The following is a 17178-nucleotide window of genomic DNA, read 5'->3' as shown; positions in this document are numbered from 1 at the left end:
GTGACATATCACTGAACCTAGCACCTAGGTGATGCGACTCTGTTTTATTTCCTGGGTTCTGCATTTTTTAAGTATTGTGACATGTCCCTGACCACAACACCTAAAGAATTGGGAGGTACCTGCTTGTACTCTGCCTATGGGAGGCATTGTGACATATCTCTGGGTCCATCAACTGCTTCATTTGACCCTCCTCTCCTACCCATGCTTTGTCAATTGGAGAGATTATGACATATCTCTGGAACCAGAATCTTGGTGATGTGACTCTTCTCTCCTGCTGAAGCCATGCCCACACAAGGGAAAGTGACTTATCACTGGGCCCAGCACACAGGTGATATAATTCTTCTGCCTGGTTTTTGTACCCAGGAGCCATTGTAATCTACCTCTGGGCCTGTCATTTAAATGATGTGACTATCCTTTTCTCCCTGAGCCCTATTCACAGGGAAAATAGTGACACATCTGTGGGGTTCTTACCTAAATGATGTGACTCTCTTGCCTGGGCTCACCTCTCAAGGGAAATGTGACGTATTACTGGATCAGCCACCTAGGTGATGTGGCTCTGACAAAGGAGAAATTGTGATGTACCACTGTTTCCAGCACCTCAGAGATTTGACTCTCGTATTTTCATGAGCCCTGCATTTACTGTGTATTGTGACATATGGCTTGGTCCAACACCTAGGTGATTTGACTCTCTACTTCTTCCTGAGCCATGCCAAAGAAGAGAATTGTGACATATCACTAGATCCAGCACCTAAATGATGTAAATCTTTTGTTTTGCTGAGCCATGCATATCTTTGGTGTTGTGACATGTCACTGGACCCAACACCTATAGGATTGGATCAGAGGTTACTGAATAAGCCCTGCCCATAGGCGGCCTTGTGACATATGCTTGCATGTATCACCAAAGTGATGTGACTCTTTTTCTGCCTGCAGCCTGCACATAGAGAAGATTGTGACATATCGCTGCACCCAGTAACCATGTGATGTGTCTTTTCTGGCAGGTCTTTTCCCACAGTGAGCATTGTGAAATATCACTGGGCTCAGCCACCAGATTATGTGACTCCTCTGCCTGTGCCCTGCTTCCAGGAAATATTATGACATCCCTCATACAGCACCCAGGTGATGTGACTCTTCTGCTCGTTTTCTATTTATAGATGAGATTGTGACAAATATCCTGGCCCAACTCATAGGTGCTATGATGATTCCCATACCTGGAATCAGCCAATAGGGGAGATAGTGTCTTTTGTATTGTAGCCTAGGGAAACAAGTAAGATCCTGGGCCCCCTCTTTGTATGAATGTCGTAAAGAATTACCGCCGGGCGCGGTGGCTCAAGCCTGTAATCCCAGCACTTTGGGAGGCCGAGACGGGTGGATCACGAGGTCAGGAGATCGAGACCAACCTGGTGAACATGGTGAAACCCCGTCTCTACTAAAAAATACAAAAAACTAGCAGGGCGAGGTGGCGGTGCCTGTAGTCCCAGCTACTCGGGAGGCTGAGGCAGGAGAATGGCGTGAACCCGGGAGGTGGAGCTTGCAGTGAGCTGAGATCCGGCCACTGCAACTCCAGCCCAGGAGACAGAGCGAGACTCCGTCTCAAAAAAAAAAAAAAAAAAAAGAATTACCAATCTCACCGGGCGCGATGGCTCATGCCTGTATTCCCAGCACTTGGGAGGCCAAGGTGGTTGGATCAAGAGGTTAGGAGTTGGAGACCAGTCTGGCCAACATAGTGAAACTCAGTCTCCATCGAAAATACAAAAATTAGCTGGGTGTGGTGGCATGTACCTGTAGTCCCAGCTACTCAAGTGGCTGAGGTGGGAGGATCACTTGAACCCAGGAGGCAGAGGTTGCAGTGAGCCAAGGCCATGCCATTGCCCTCCAGCCTGGGTGACAGCGTGAGATGAGGCTCCTTCTCAAAAAAAAAAAAAAGTCTTACCAATCTTTGGTGTGTTTCGTAAACCTTTTGGGTGGCACAAAGAGTGTCTTCACAGGGTTTAGCACACAGGTGAGATTGTTTCTAAGATGCAGAAACTGCCAACTCTTAGGATTGTCACCCCCACACATGGCAAAAGACAACTAGTGAGCTCCTGAATCTCACAGGTGGACACAGTTCAAAGTTGGAATTGTTACTGTCATATATTAACATTGGGCCACAATTAAGGTGGTGACTCATTAATAAATGCAGTGCATAGGCAGGTGAAGACTCTCCAATCTAGACCCTGCCGACTAGAGAGTGAGGACTCTCTAATCTGACCCTGCCAACTATGCTCACACCTGAACTTAGGGTCACAGATACAATCACAGGTGTACATACAAGCAGAAAGGCCTCAGAGCAGACTGTGACTTTTATGCACACTCTATAAAGCCCTTAGGCGGTGCAGAAAGTGTTCCAACAGAGCCTAGCACACGGGTGACATTGTGAGACTCCTATGCACACCCAGTCAACAGTAAAGACTGTCATTCTGTCTCATGAAAACAGCCAATGATTGAGCTTCTGAATCTCAGACTTGGAGGTAGTCAAAATTAGAAAATTGACTATCATACCTGGATCCCATTCGCAGGTGGGTTGGTGACTCTCAGATTCAACACAACTCTGAGGCTATGACTTCACTAAGGAGATACAGTCCACACGAGGAATTAAGGGTCTAATGGACAGATTATTCGACCATCTAGATTGTGACTCCTTTACTTAGTCCCAACGTACATGAGCTATTGAATCTTACACTTAGAACCTAGACATATATGGGATTGTTAATCTCATACCTGGACATTCCTGCAGGTGTGATTGTGACATAGATTCTGCCCATCACCTCAGTGATTTAACTCTACTCCCTGGGCCCAGCCCACAGCTGAAATTATAAAATTTCACTGAAACCAGCAATTAGGTGATGTAGCTTCATGCTCCTGCCTTAGCATTGCAAAAATGTAGCATGTGACCTATTGCTTGGCCTTGCACCCAGGTAACGTGAGTCTCTTCTGTCTTCATGTTGCCCACAGGGGGCATTGTCACATATCACTTGGCACCACATTCAGGTTATGTGACTCCCCTGCCTGTGCCCTGCCCATATGGGCCATTTTGCCATGTTGCTGAGTCCAATACCCAGGTGATGTAACTCTCTTGCCTGGCCCTGCCTACAAGGTTTTTATGACATATCTATGCACCAATCAACTTTGTGTTTTGATAATCATCTTCTACCAATTTCTGCTCAAAAGAAGAATTTTGACAAATAATTGGGACCAGCACCTAGGTGACGTTACTCTACTCTTCTTTCAAGGTTTGGTTTGAAACCAAGGGGATTTTGTGGCATGTCCCTGAGCTAACAGACAGGTGATATTCTTCTGTCTTGACTCTTCCAAAATAAAGCATTTTTACATAGTGCTGTGCCCAGGACCACAGTGACTGAGTCTCCTGCCCAGACCCTACCCACAGACAGATTGTAACGTATCTCTAGACCCATCAACTGTTTGATGTGAGTCTCTTCTTTTACCTGGTCTTTTCCCACAAAAGATATTATGCTATATCTCTGGGCCCAGCACCTAGGTGATGTGACTTCTTCTGCCTCGGTCATGCCCATAGAAGGGAGAGTAACTTACTACCGGGCCTACCACAGACATGCTGAGATTCATCTGCCTGTTACTTGCCTATAGGATGCATATGGCATATTTCTGGGCCTATCACCTACATGATGGGACTCTCCTCTTCTTTCTGGGACCAGTACACAGTGGGAATTGTGATGCATTGTTTAGTTCATCAGCTACATGATGTGACTATCTTCTCATGAGAGTCCTGCCCACTCGGGTAATTGTAACATATAATCTAGCCTAGTTTCTAGGATACTTGACTCTTCTCTTATTCCTGAACGTTACACAGAATCGGCAACATCTCTGGGCTTCTCACGTAGGTGAGGTTACACTCCTCCCTGATCTCTCCCTTCAGGGAATATTTTGACATACAGCTAGACCCAACACCTGGGTAATAAGATTGTTCTATCTTTTGGGTTCTGTCCAAGAAGAAACTGGGATGTATTGCTAGGCTCAGTACCTAAGTTGTGTGACTCTTCTCTCCTGCCTGGGCCCTGCATACATTGTGTATTTTGATATATTGTGGGCTCCAACACCTAGGAAATTGGTGATTTCTACCTGTGGCCTGCCCACAGGAGGCCTTGTGATGTATCTCTGTATTCATGACCTAAGATATATGACCCTCGTTTTTACCCTCCACTTTGCCCACAGGGAAAATTGTGACGTATCACTGGGCCCAGCAAGAAGGTGATGAGTTTCTTTTGCCTGCACCTTGCCCACAGAAAACAGTGGAATATATCCCTTGGCCTAGCACTAAGGTGATGTTTCTTTTATCACTGGTTCCTGGCCTCAAAAATGATTGTGACATAACCCTTTCCCAGCACTCAGGTGATGTGACCATCCTGCTCACTGTCTACTGACAAATGGGATTGCATCACACATCTTGGCCTGGCTTACAGGTGCAATAGTGACTCTCATACCAGTCACCAGGAGAGATACTGTCTCTTATAACTAAGCTTAGAGAAATGGGTAAGATCCTGGGTCTCCTTTTTGTAGGAAGGTCATAGAGAATTTCCACTCCCTCACATGCTGTATAAAGCCCTCATGTGATACAGAGAGTGTCATCACAGGGCCCAGCACACAGGTGAGATTGTTTATCTTGTGTGCACACCCCACCAATTATAAGGATTATTGCATTCACAAAATGACACAGTGTACTGATGAGGTCTTGAACTTCATACATGGATGCAGTTTACAGTTGGAATTGTGACTGTCATATGTACACATCCGACCACAGTTGAGATGGTGACTCATTTCTAAAACCATTTCATAGGCAGTTGAGGAATCTCCTCTCTGGACAAAGTCAATTTTTTTTTTTTTTTTTTTTTTTGAGGCGGAGTCTCGCGCTGTTGCCCAGGCTGGAGTGCAGTGGCGCGATCTCGGCTCATTGCAAGCTCTGCCTCCTGGGTTCACGCCATTCTCCTGCCTCAGCCTCCTGAGTAGCTGGGACTACAGGCGCCCGCCACCGCGCCCGGCTAATTTTTTGTATTTTTAGTAGAGACGGGGTTTCACTGTGGTCTCGATCTCCTGACCTTGTGATCCGCCTGCCTCGGCCTCCCAAAGTGCTGGGATTACAGGCTTGAGCCACCGCGCCCGGCGACAAAGTCAATTGAAGAGATGTTGACTCTCATACGTGGGCTTTAGGGCCGTGGGTACAATCACGGGTTCATACCAGCATGGAGGTCTCAGAGCAAATTCTGACTCTCATGCATAGCATATAAAGCCCTTGAATGGCAGAGAGACTGTCCTCACAGGGCCCAGCACACAGGTAATATTGTGACATTCTTATGCACAGGTGGCCAATAGTAAAGATTGTCATCCTTCCACATGAACACAGCTCAATGTTGAGGCTCTGAATCTCCCACCCAGAGGCAATGGGAGGTTGAAGAATTAACTCTTATATGTGGATCTGATCCATAGGTGGGTTGGTTACTCTCAGACCAAGATTCCCCAGAGCTGTGAGGCTGTGGCTTCAATAATGGGACACAGTCTTCAGGAGGGATTGCGTCTTTTGTGCACAAATCCAGTCCATTGTTGAAATTGTGACTCAGGTACTTAAACCAAATGTAAAAAAGGTGTTGACTCTCATACCTGAAACTGGGACATGTGTGGGATTGTTAATTTCATTTCAGGACCTTCCTGCTGGTGTGATTCTGATGTATGCTTCTGCCCAGAATCTAAGTGATTTGACTTCCCAGCCTTGGTCCAGCCCCCAGTAGGGATTATGACATATCACTTGGCCAAGCACTTAGTGGATGTGACCTATTCTCCTGCCTTGGCTCTGTCCATAGAGGGCATTGTGATGCACTGTCAGGCCCTGCACCCAGGTTATGTGATTTCTGCCTGTGCCCTGACCACATTGGCTATTTTGACATATTGCACTGTCCAACACTCAAGAGATGTTATACTTCTGCCTGTGCCTTTCTTACAGGGGACATTATGAAATATCTCTGTGCCCATCACCCATGTATGTTGACTCTCTTCTGCACGGATTCTGCTCACAGGGGGATTGGGACATATTTGGGCCCAGCACTCAGCACTCAGCACTCAGCTGATGTGATGCTTCGCTCTCTCTCTCTTTTTTTTTTTTTTTTCTGAGATTGAGTCTCACTCCATCACCCAGGCTGGAGTGCAGTGGCACAATCTTGGCTCACTGCAATCTCTGCTCCTGGGTTCAAGTAATTCTTCTATCTCAGCCTCCTGAGGGGCTGGGACTACAGGTGCCTGCCACCACACTTGATATATTTTGTATTTTTAGTAGAGACGGGGCTTCACCTTGTTGGTCAGGCTGATCTTGAACTCATGATCTCAGGCAATCCACCCTCCTCAGCCTCCCAAAGTGCTGTAATTATAGGTGTGAGCCACCGTGCCCAGCCAGCGGTTCTCTTTTTCCTATGTTCTGCTCACACAAAAGATAGTGGCCCAGGACAAAGGTGATGTGAGTCTCCTGCCTGCACCCTGTTCACAGGGAGCATTGTGAAATATCTCTGTGCCCATCAACTATTTGATGTGAGTCTCCTCTGTTACCTGGGCTTTACCTATGGAACACATTGTGACATATCACTGGGTCCAGCACCCAGGTGGTTGGATTTGCCTCTTCTGATGGAGCCATGCCAACAGATAAATAGTAACTTATCACAGGGTCCAGCACACAGGTGCTGTGGCTCTTCTGCCTGGTCCCTGCCCACAGGTGTCATTGATACATATCTTTGGTCCCAACATGTAGATGATATGACTCTTTACTTTATTCTGGGACCTGTACACAGTGGGGATTGTGACATATCGCTAGGCCCAGCATTTATGTGATGTGACTCTCCCCTTATGCATAGGCCCTGCCCACTGGAATGATTGTTACATATACCTGGGTATAGCCCCTAGGTTATGTGACTCTCCTCTTTTCCATGATCCCTACTTATAGCATGCATTGTGACATATGTCAGTTTTCTCACCTAGCTTATGTGACTTTCTTGTCTTTGCCCTTCCATCAGGGGACATTGTGACATATTGCTAGTTCCATTATCTGGGTGATTCGACTCTCCTCACTTGCCTGTGCACCACCCAAAGGGGACATTGTGACAAACCCCTGAACCAATTTTCTACATAATGTGCCTCTTGTCTGTTGCAGGAGACGTGCCTAAAAAAGGGATTGTGGCATATCTCTGAGCCCAGCACTCAAATGTTGTCACTCTCCTGCCTGGACTGTGCCTAGAGAAAATGTAATATGTCACTCGGCCCTGCATGCAAGTGATCTGATTCTCCAGCCTGGGCCTTGCCCATTGGGGAGATTGAGACATATTCCAGGTGAAGAATTCAGGTGATGTTACTCTCATTTTTCATTTCTCAGCCTTTCCCACAGGTAAGATTGTGAAATATAATGTGGTCCAGCACAAAGATGAGATTTTTATTCTTGTATGCAATCCCAGACAGCAGTTACTATTGTCACTATAACACATGGACAAAGACCACTGTTGAGGTCCTGAGTCTCATGAGTGAATGCAGTCAACAGCTGCCGGGCGTGATGGCGGGTTCCTCTAATCGCAGCTACTCAGAAGGGTGAGGCGGAGAATTGCTTAAACCCAGCAGGTGGAGGTTTGACCATATGTGGAGTACCAAGGAACATAATGAAGCTGGTTGTCCAAAGTTCAGTGGACAAAGTGATGATAGAAAATGATGAACTCAGGGATTCTTTTTTTTTTTTTTTTTTGAGACGGAGTCTCGCTCTGTCACCCAGGCTGGAGTGCAGTGGCCGGATCTCAGCTCACTGCAAGCTCCGCCTCCCGGATTCACGCCATTCTCCTGCCTCCGCCTCCCGAGTAGCTGGGACTACAGGCGTCCACCACCTCAGCCGGCTAGTTTTTTGTATTTTTTAGTAGAGACGGGGTTTCACCATGTTAACCAGGATGGTCTCGATCTCCTGACCTCATGATCCGCCCGTCTCGGCCTCCCAAAGTGCTGGGATTACAGGCTTGAGCCACCGCACCCGGCCATCTTTACCATCTTAAAGATAAGGGAGTGGCAGGACAATAGGATCATTGTAGGGAGGAAATCGGCAGTAAGACATATGAACAAAAACCTCTGTGACATGAATAAGTTTAAAGGAAAATGCTGTGCCTTGAGATGCATATGCAAACATCTCCATAAACCTTTTAGCAGCATTGTTTCAGTCTATCACATGCGGAGAAACCTTGGACAATACCTAGCTTTCCTAGGCAGAGGTCCCTGCGACCTTTGGCAGTGTACGTGTCCCTGGGTAGTTGAAATTAAGAGAATGGTGATGACTTTTAACCAGCAAGCTGCCTTCAGGCACTTGTTTAACAAAGACACATCCTGCACAGCCCAAAATGCATTAAAGCTTGAGTCACCGCAGCACATGTCTCTTGCAAGGACAAGGTTGGGGGTTAGGGTCACAGATTAACAGCATCTCAAATACAGAACAAAATGGAGTCTCTTATGTCTACTTCTTTCTATATAGACACAGTAACAGGCTGATCTTTCTTTCTTTTCCCCACAAATTAACACATCTCGTGGTACCTGGTATGCAGACATTGACTTAGCAAATGTTTTTTCTCCATTCCTGTCCATATAGCCCACCAAAAGCAATTTGCCTGCAGCTGGCAAGGCCAGCAATACACCTTTACTGTCCTACCTGAGTGATATATTAACCCTTTGGCTTTGTGTCATAATCTTATTCAAAGACACCTCTATGGCTTTTTGCTTTTGCAAATATCACAGTGGTCCATTACATCAATGACATTATGTTGATTGAATACAGTGAGCAAGAAATAGCAAACACACCAGACTAATTCGTGAGACATTTGCATGCTAGAGGATGGAAAATAAGTCTGACTAAAATTTAGAGACCTTCTAGCTCAGTAAAATTTCTAAGGGTCCAGTAGTCCAGGGCCTGTCAAGACATTCCTTCTAAGGTAAAAGGTAAGTTGTTGCATTTGGCTTGTCCTACAACCAAGAAAGAGGCACAATGTCTAGTGGGTCTATTTGGGTTTTGGAGGCAATGTATTCCTCATTTGGGTGTGCTATTCTGGCCCATTTATTGAGTGACCAAAAAAGCTGCCAGTTCTGAGTGGGGTCCAGAAAAGGAGAAGGCTCTGCAACAGGTCCAGGCTACTGTGCAAGCTGCTCTGCAACTTGGGCCATATTACCCAGCAGATCCAATGGATCTTGAGGTGTCAGTGAAAAATAAGGATGCTATTTGCAGCCTTTGGCAGGTCACCCTAGGTGAATCACAGCAGAGGTCTCTAGAATTTTCTTTCTTTCTTTCTTACTTTCTTTCTTTCTTTCTTTCTTTCTTTCTTTCTTTCTTTCTTTCTTTCTTTCTTTCTTTCTTTATATTTCTTTCTTTCTTTTGAGATGGAGTCTTGCTCTTGTCATCCAGGCTGTGGTGCAATGGCATTATCTTGTCTCACTGAAATCTCCACCTCCCAGGTTCAAGCAATTCTACTGCCTCAGCCTCCTAAGTAGCTGGGATTATAGGCACCCACCACCATGCCTGGCTAATTTTTGTATTTTTAGTAGAGATGTGGTTTCACCATGTTGGTCAGGCTGGTCTCAAACTCCTGACCTCAGATGATCTGCCTGCCTCGACCTCCCAGAGTGCTGGGGTTACAGGCATAAGCCACTGCACCTGGTCAGCCTCTAGAATTTTGGAGCCCTGCCATTTTCTGCAGATAACTGCTCTCCTTCTGAGAAACAGCTCTTGGCCTCTTACTGGGATTTGGTAAAAAATGAACATTTGACTATGGGTTAACAAGTCACCATGGGACCTGAACTGCCTATCATGAACTGGGTGCATTTTGACCCATCTACCCATAAAGTGGGTCATGCACAACAGCATTCCATCATCAAATGGAAGTGGTATATACGTGATCGGGCTCAAACAGGTTCTGAAGGCACAAGTAAGTTACATGAGGAAGTGGCTCGAATGCCCATGGTCTCCAGTTCTGCCACCCGGCCTTCTTTCCTCCAGTCTGCACTGATGACCTAATGGGGAGCTCACTATGATCATTTGACAGAGGAAGAAAAGACTACGGCCTCATTTACAGATGATTCTGCATAATATGCAGGCATGACCTGAAAGTGCACACAGCTGCAGCACTACAGTTCCTTTCTAGGACATCCCTGAAAGACGGTGGTGAAGGGAAGTCTTCCCAGTGGGCAGAAATTTGAGCAGTGCACCTGATTGTACACTTTGCATGGAAGGAGAAATGGCCAGATGTGTGATTACATACTGATTCATGGGCTTTAACCATGGTTTGGCTGGATTGCCAGGGACTTGGAGAAAGCATGATTGAAAAATTGGTGAAAAAGAAATTTGGAATGGATAGGATGACTGTTTTGTTGACATCACTCAGCGTCTTTCCCCAGCCACCCCTGTCATTGCCCAATAGGCCCATGAACATTGTGGTCATGGTGGTAGAGATGGAGGTCACAAAGTGACAAAGGGCTGAATGAAATGGTGGTATGGGTCTGACAGTTTGTGTCTGTTGAGACCAGAGGTAAATGTTACAGCAGCAGGGAGACTGCAGTGCCACAGACAGGGAACAGGTGTAGCAAGTGAAGACTGCTAAGAAGAAAGATGAATAAACTTCTTTAACTAAAAAATAAACATCAAATTTCAGACAAGACACATCATAAGAACATGTTTGAAAGACACCCAGAATCTCTAGCAAAGACAATTCCTTTCAGACTATGCCAGGACAAAGCTATGTGATAAAGACTGTGACAGGTAGCTTTTTAAAAAATGTCCAAATATCAATTAAAACAGGGCAGTACGTTCCCATCAAAAATATTATTAAATTTTCAGGAAAAAAAAAAACTTTAAAAAAAGAAAATAAATAGGGCCAGGTGAGGTGGCTCGCAACTATAATCCCAGCAGTTTGGAAGGCAGTGATGGGTGGATTGCTTGAGCCTAAGGGATCAGCGTGGGCAACATGGCAAAACTCACCCTCTACTAAAAATTTGTAACAATGCTGCAATTATTATGAGAATGCAAATAACTCTTCATATGACTATATATGTTAAAGTTTATATATGTGCTGCATTGTTTTTTATTAGTCTACATTTTTACTTTTATAGTCACACCAAATTGTTTTAATTTTGTAGATTTGATATGAGTTTTAAAGTCAGGAACTGTAGGCCGGGTGCGGTGGCTCATGCCTGTAATCCCAGCACTTTGGGAAGCCGAGGCAGGCAGATCACGAAGTCAGGAGATTGAGACCATCCTGGCTAACACAGTGAAACCCCATCTCTACTAAACAAAATACAAAAAATTAGCTGGGCGTGGTGGCGGGCGCCTGTAGTCCCAGCTACTCAGGAGGCTAAGGCCGGAGAATGGTGTGAACCCAGGAAGAGGAACTTGCAGTGAGCCGAGAACACACCACTGCACTCCAGCCTGGGTGACAGAGCGAGACTTTGCCTAAAAAAAAAAAATAAATAAATAATAATAATAATAATAATAATCAGGAACTGTAATGCCTTTAACATTATTTCTTTTTTTGAAGATTGTTGGGTATTTTATTTTCTCATTAGATTCCATATACTTTTGGAGTTGCTATTTCTATTTCTTCAAAATGTAGTGTGAACTTTTAAAGAACATTCCATTAAATCTGTAGGTTACATTGAACAGTATGGAGATCTTCAAAACATTTATCTCAACCTTTGAACAGGAGCATGCTCATAAGTGTGTTAATTTCTATATATTTATAATTTTCCTCAATTTTTTTCTATTATTGTTTCATACTCTCATTTCATTTTGGTCATAGAAAGTAATCCATATAAATTTAATTTTAAAAATTATGTTAAGAGTTGTATTTTGGCCTAACATGTGGTCTATCAAGGGGAATGTTTTATGAGCTGTTAGGAAGGCTGTGTATCCTGATGTTGAGGAGTGTTCTCTATACCTCTGTTACGAATGATTGTTTTAACTTGTCTTCAAGTTCTCTGTTCTGTTACTATTATTCTGCCTTGTTTTATTTTTATTATACAAATTGGGGTATTGAAATATGCTACTGTAGGTTGGGTGTGGTGGCTCATGCCTGTAATCCCAGCACTTTGGGAGGACAAGGCAGGCAGATCACAGGGTCAAGAGTTTGAGACCATACTGGCCAATATGGTGAAACCCTGTCTCTACTAAAAATACGAAAATTAGCTGGGGGTGGTGGTGCACGCCTGTAGTCCCAGCTACTCCGGAGGCTGAGGCAGGAGAAACGCTTGAACCTGGGAGGTGGAAGTTGCAGTGAGCTGAGATTGCACCACTGCACTCCAGCCTGGTGACAAAGCAAGACTCCATCTAAAAAAAAGAAAAAAAGAAAAAAAAAAAGAAAAGAAATATGCTACTGTAATTATATTGTTCTCTATATGTTTCTTCAATTCAGTATTGAGTAGATGACTCTATCATAGAAAGGCAAGTTGGATCTTAGTTTTTAAAATTATCTAATTCCTTTATTAAAAGTATGTATCTTAATTGAAAACCTCCTTTTATATACATGTTTAAATAATTTTCTTATACAGAATAATGTTATTTTATTGTTTTATTTGATTGTTGTATCTTTGTCTCTAACTTTCTCTCTTTGTGTCTTCCTTTGTGTCATTTTGACTTTTGTACTGATATGTGTCAGGCCTCTGAGCCCAAGCCAAGCCATCGCATCCCCTGTGACTTGCACATATACACCCAGATGGCCTGAAGTAACTGAAGAATCACAAAAGTGAAAATGCCCTGCCTGGCCTTAACTGATGACATTCCACCACAAAAGAAGTGAAAATGGCCGGTCCTTGCCTTAAGCGATGGTATCTTCTGAAATTCCTTTTCCTGGCTCATCCTGGCTCAAAAAGCTCCCCCACTGAGCACCTTATGACTCCCACTCCTGCCTGCCAGAGAACAACCCCCCTTTGACTGGAATTTTCCTTTACCTACCCAAATCCTATAAAATGGCCCCACACTTACCTCCCTTCGCTGACTCTCTTTTCGGACTCAGCCCGCCTGCACCCAGGTGATTGAAAAGCTTTATTGCTCACACAAAGCCTGTTTAGTGGTCTCCTCACACGGACACGCATGACTATATGCTTTTAATTTTTTCTTACTTTATTTATTTTTTTTTTTTTGTGGTACCTTGTGGTACTTTGGAAATTACATAAAACCTCTAAAAGATATAACAATATATTTTAATCTGATAGAAGATGAACTTAAGTTGCATACAAAGATTTTACTCTCAAAATTTCAATAATTTTCTACATTTTTAAAAATTATAGACAATACTTAAAAATGTTTTCTGCACTGTTGCGGGAAGTCAGGGACCCGGAACGGAGGGACCAGCTGAAGTGGCGGCAGAAGAACATAAATTGTGAAGATTTCATGGACATTTATTAGTTCCCCAAATTAATACTTTTATAATTTCTTATACCTGTCTTTACTGTAATCTCTCAACATAAACTGTGAAAATTTCATGGACACTTATCACTTCCCCAGTGAATACCCCTGTGTTTTACTATGCCTGTCTTTAATCTCTTAATCCCGTCATCTTCTTTGCAAACTGAGGAGGATGAATGTCGCCTCAGGACCCTGTGATTGTGTCAACTGCACAAATTGTTTGTACAGCATGTGTGTTTGAACAATGTGAAATCTGGGCATCTTAAAAAAGAACGGGATAACAGCAATGTTCAGGGAACAAGAGAGGTAACTTTGAAATGGCCGCAGGTGAGCCTGATGGAACAGAGCTATATTCCTCCTCTTTCATAAGCAAATAGGAGAAATATCTCTGAATTCTTTTTCTCAGTAAGGAACATCCCTGAGAAAGAGAATGCGCCCTGAAAGTAGGCCTATAGATGGCCCCTTTTAAGGCGTCCCTGGTTGAAGCCAATGGGATGAAATAAGCCCTGGTCTCCTATAGTGCTCCCAGGCTTACTAGGATGGGAAAATTCCCACCTAATAAATTGTGGTCAGGCAGGTTACCTGCTCTCAAACACTATTTCCTGATAAGATGTTATCAATGACAATGCGTGCCCGAAACTTCATTAGCAATTTTAATTTCCCCTCATCCGGTGGTCCTGTGATCTCGCCCTGCCTCCATTTGTTTTGTGATATTGTATTACCTTGTGAAGTATGACCCACACCCTATTCTTGCACTCCCTCCCCTATTGAAAATCGCTAATAAAAACTTGCTGGTTTTACTGCTCGGGGAACATCACGGATCCTGCCGACATGTGATGTCTCCCCCGGATACCCAGCTTTAAATTTCTCTCTTGTGCTCTTTCCCTTTATTTCTCAACCCAGCGGAGACACTTGGGAAATAGAAAAGAACTCATGTCAAACATTGGGAGCAGGTTCTCCAGATACTGCACCATTATGATTATGCTAAGAAATTTCATTTTTTTGGTATGTGCATATCTATAGAAGAAAATAATCTTTTTCTTTTTTTTTTTTTCCTTTTGGCCGGCCGCAGTGGCTCATGGCTGTAATCCCAGCACTCTCAGAGGCTGAGGTGGGCAGATCAGGAGGTTAGGAGTTCGAGACCAGCCTGGCCAACATGTTGAAATGCCATCTCTACTAAAAATACAAAAAATTAGCCCGTAGTGGCGGGCACCTGTAATTTCAGCTACTTGGGAGGCTGAGGCAGGAGAATCACTTGAAACCAGAAGGCAGAGGTTGCAGTGAGCTGAGATCAGGTCACTGCACTCCAGCCTGGGCAACAAGAGTAAAACTCCACCTCAAAAAATATATACATGTATATATATATATTTTTTATATGATTATGTGTCATTTTCTTGAGTCATTTTATTTTCAGTAAAAGAAGCTACCTTCAGTATTCTTTTTTTCTTTTTTATTATTATTTTTTTTAATTTTTTTATTTTTTGAGATGGAGTCTCGCTCTGTCGCCCAGGCTGGAGTGCAGTGGCCAGATCTCAGCTCACTGCAAGCTCCGCCTCCCGGGTTTAAGTCATTCTCCTGCCTCAGCCTCCGGAGTAGCTGGGACTACAGGCGCCCGCCACCTGGCCCAGCTAGTTTTTTGTACTTTTTAGTAGAGACGGGGTTTCACCATGTTAGCCAGGATGGTCTCGATCTCCTGACCTCGTGATCTGCCCGTCTCGGCCTCCCAAAGTGCTGAGATTACAGGCTTGAGCCACCGCGCCCGGCCTTTCTTTTTTATTATTACACTTTAAGTTCTGAGATACATATGCAGAATGTGCAGGTTTGTTACAGAGGTATACATGTGGCATGATGGTTTGCTGAACCCATCAACCCATCATCTACATTAAGTATTTCTCCTAATATTATTCATCTCCTAGCACCCCACAACCTGACATGTCCCAGTGTGTGTTATTCCCCTCCTTGTGTCCACTCATTCTCAATGTTCAACTCCCACTTATGAGTGAGAACATACAGTGTTTGGTTTTCTGTTCTTGTGTTAGTTTGCTGAGAATGTTGGTTTCCAGCTTCATCCATGTCCCTGCAAAAGACATGAACTCATCCCTGTTTATGGCTGCATAGTATTCCATAGTGTATATGTGCCACATTTTCTTTTTTTTTTTTTTTTTTTTGAGACAGAGCCTTGCTCTGTCGCCCAGGCTGGAGTGCAGTGGCACGATCTTGGCTCACTGCAAGCTCCGCCTCCCGGGTTTACGCCATTCTCCTGCCTCAGCCTCCCGAGTAGCTGGGACTACAGGTGCCCGCTACCGCACCTGGCTAATTTTTTTGTATTTTTTTAGTAGAGATGGGGTTTCACAGTGTTAGCCAGGATGGTCTCGATCTCCTGACCTCGTGATTCACCCACCTCGGCCTCCCAAAGTGCTGGGATTACAGGCTTGAGCCACTGCACCCGGCCCCACATTTTCTTTATCCAGTTTATTGTTGATGGGCACTTGGGTTGGTTCCAAGTCTTTGCTATTGTGAATAGTGCTGCAATAAACATACATGTGCATGTGTCTTTATAGTAGAATGATTTATAATATTTTGGGTATATACCCAGTAATGGGATTGCTGGGGCAAGTGGTATTTCTGATTCTAGATCCTTGAGGAATTGTCACACTGTTTTCGACAATGGCTGAACTAATTTACACTCCCACTAACAGTGTGAAAGTGTTCCTATTTCTCCACATCCTCTCCAGCATCTGCTGTTTTCTGACTTTTTAATGATTGCATTCTAACTGTTGTGAGATGGTATCTCATTGTGGTTTTGATTTGCATTTCTCTAATGACCAGTGATAGTGAACTTTTTTTCATATGTTTGTTGGCTGCATAAATGTCTTCTTTTGAGAAGTGTCTGTTTATATCCTTTGCCCACTTTTTGATGGCGTTGCTTGTTTTTCTCTTGTAAATTTGTTTAAGTTCTTTGTAGATCCTGGATACTAGCCCTTTCTCAGGTGGATAGATTGCAAATATTTTCTCCCATTCCATAGGTTGTCTGTTCATTCCGATAATAGTTTCTTTTGCTTTGAAGAAGCTCTTTAGATTAATTAGGTCCCATTTGTCAATTTTGGCTTTTGCTGCCATTGCTTTTGGTGTTTTAGTAATGAAGTCTTTGCCCATGTCTATGTCCTGAACGCCTTTGCCTAGGTTTTCTTCTACAGTTTTTATGGCTTGGGGTGTTACATTTAAGTCTTTAATCCATCTTGAGTAAATTTTTGTATAAGGTGTAAGGAAGGGGTCCAGTTTCAGTTTTCAGCATATGGCTAGCCAGTTTTCCCAATATTAAATAGGGAATCCTTTCCCCATTGCTTGTTTTCATCAGGTTTGTCAAAGATCAGATGGTTTGCCGGGTGCAGTGGCTCACACCTGTAATTCCAGCACTTTGGGAGGCCGAGGCAGGCGGATCACGAGGTCAGGAGATCGAGACCATCCTGGCTAACATGGTGAAACCCCGTCTCTACTAAAAATACAAAAAACTAGCCGGGCGAGGTGGCGGGCGCCTGTAGTCCCAGCTACTCTGGAGGCTGAGGCAGGAGAATGGCGTGAACCCAGGAGGCAGAGCTTGCAGTGAGCTGAGATCCGGCCACTGCACTCCAGCCTGGGCAACAGAGCCAGACTCCATCTCAAAAAAAAAAAAAAGAAAAGATCAGATGGTTGTAGATGTGTGGTGTTATTTCTGAGGC

The 17178-nt window shown here is 44.1% G+C and overlaps 1 protein-coding gene and 1 long non-coding RNA gene across 2 annotated transcripts in view; one reads left to right on the top strand and one right to left on the bottom strand.

Annotated features, from left to right (window-relative positions):
* Positions 1–17178, bottom strand: part of LOC105464255 (zinc finger protein 729-like) — a 424831-nt gene that overhangs the window by 238119 nt on the left and 169534 nt on the right.
* On the top strand, positions 241–7910 carry LOC139360295 (uncharacterized). The gene is made up of 4 exons (XR_011617597.1): positions 241–328; positions 999–1116; positions 4228–4334; positions 7202–7910. It is a non-coding gene; the product is annotated as an uncharacterized lncRNA (long non-coding RNA).

Source organism: Macaca nemestrina, chromosome 20 (assembly GCF_043159975.1).
Source record: "Macaca nemestrina isolate mMacNem1 chromosome 20, mMacNem.hap1, whole genome shotgun sequence".
NCBI classification, from domain to species: Eukaryota; Metazoa; Chordata; class Mammalia; order Primates; family Cercopithecidae; genus Macaca; species Macaca nemestrina.
Note: the sequence above shows the minus strand (reverse complement) of the source record. Positions and strands in the feature narration are given on the sequence as shown.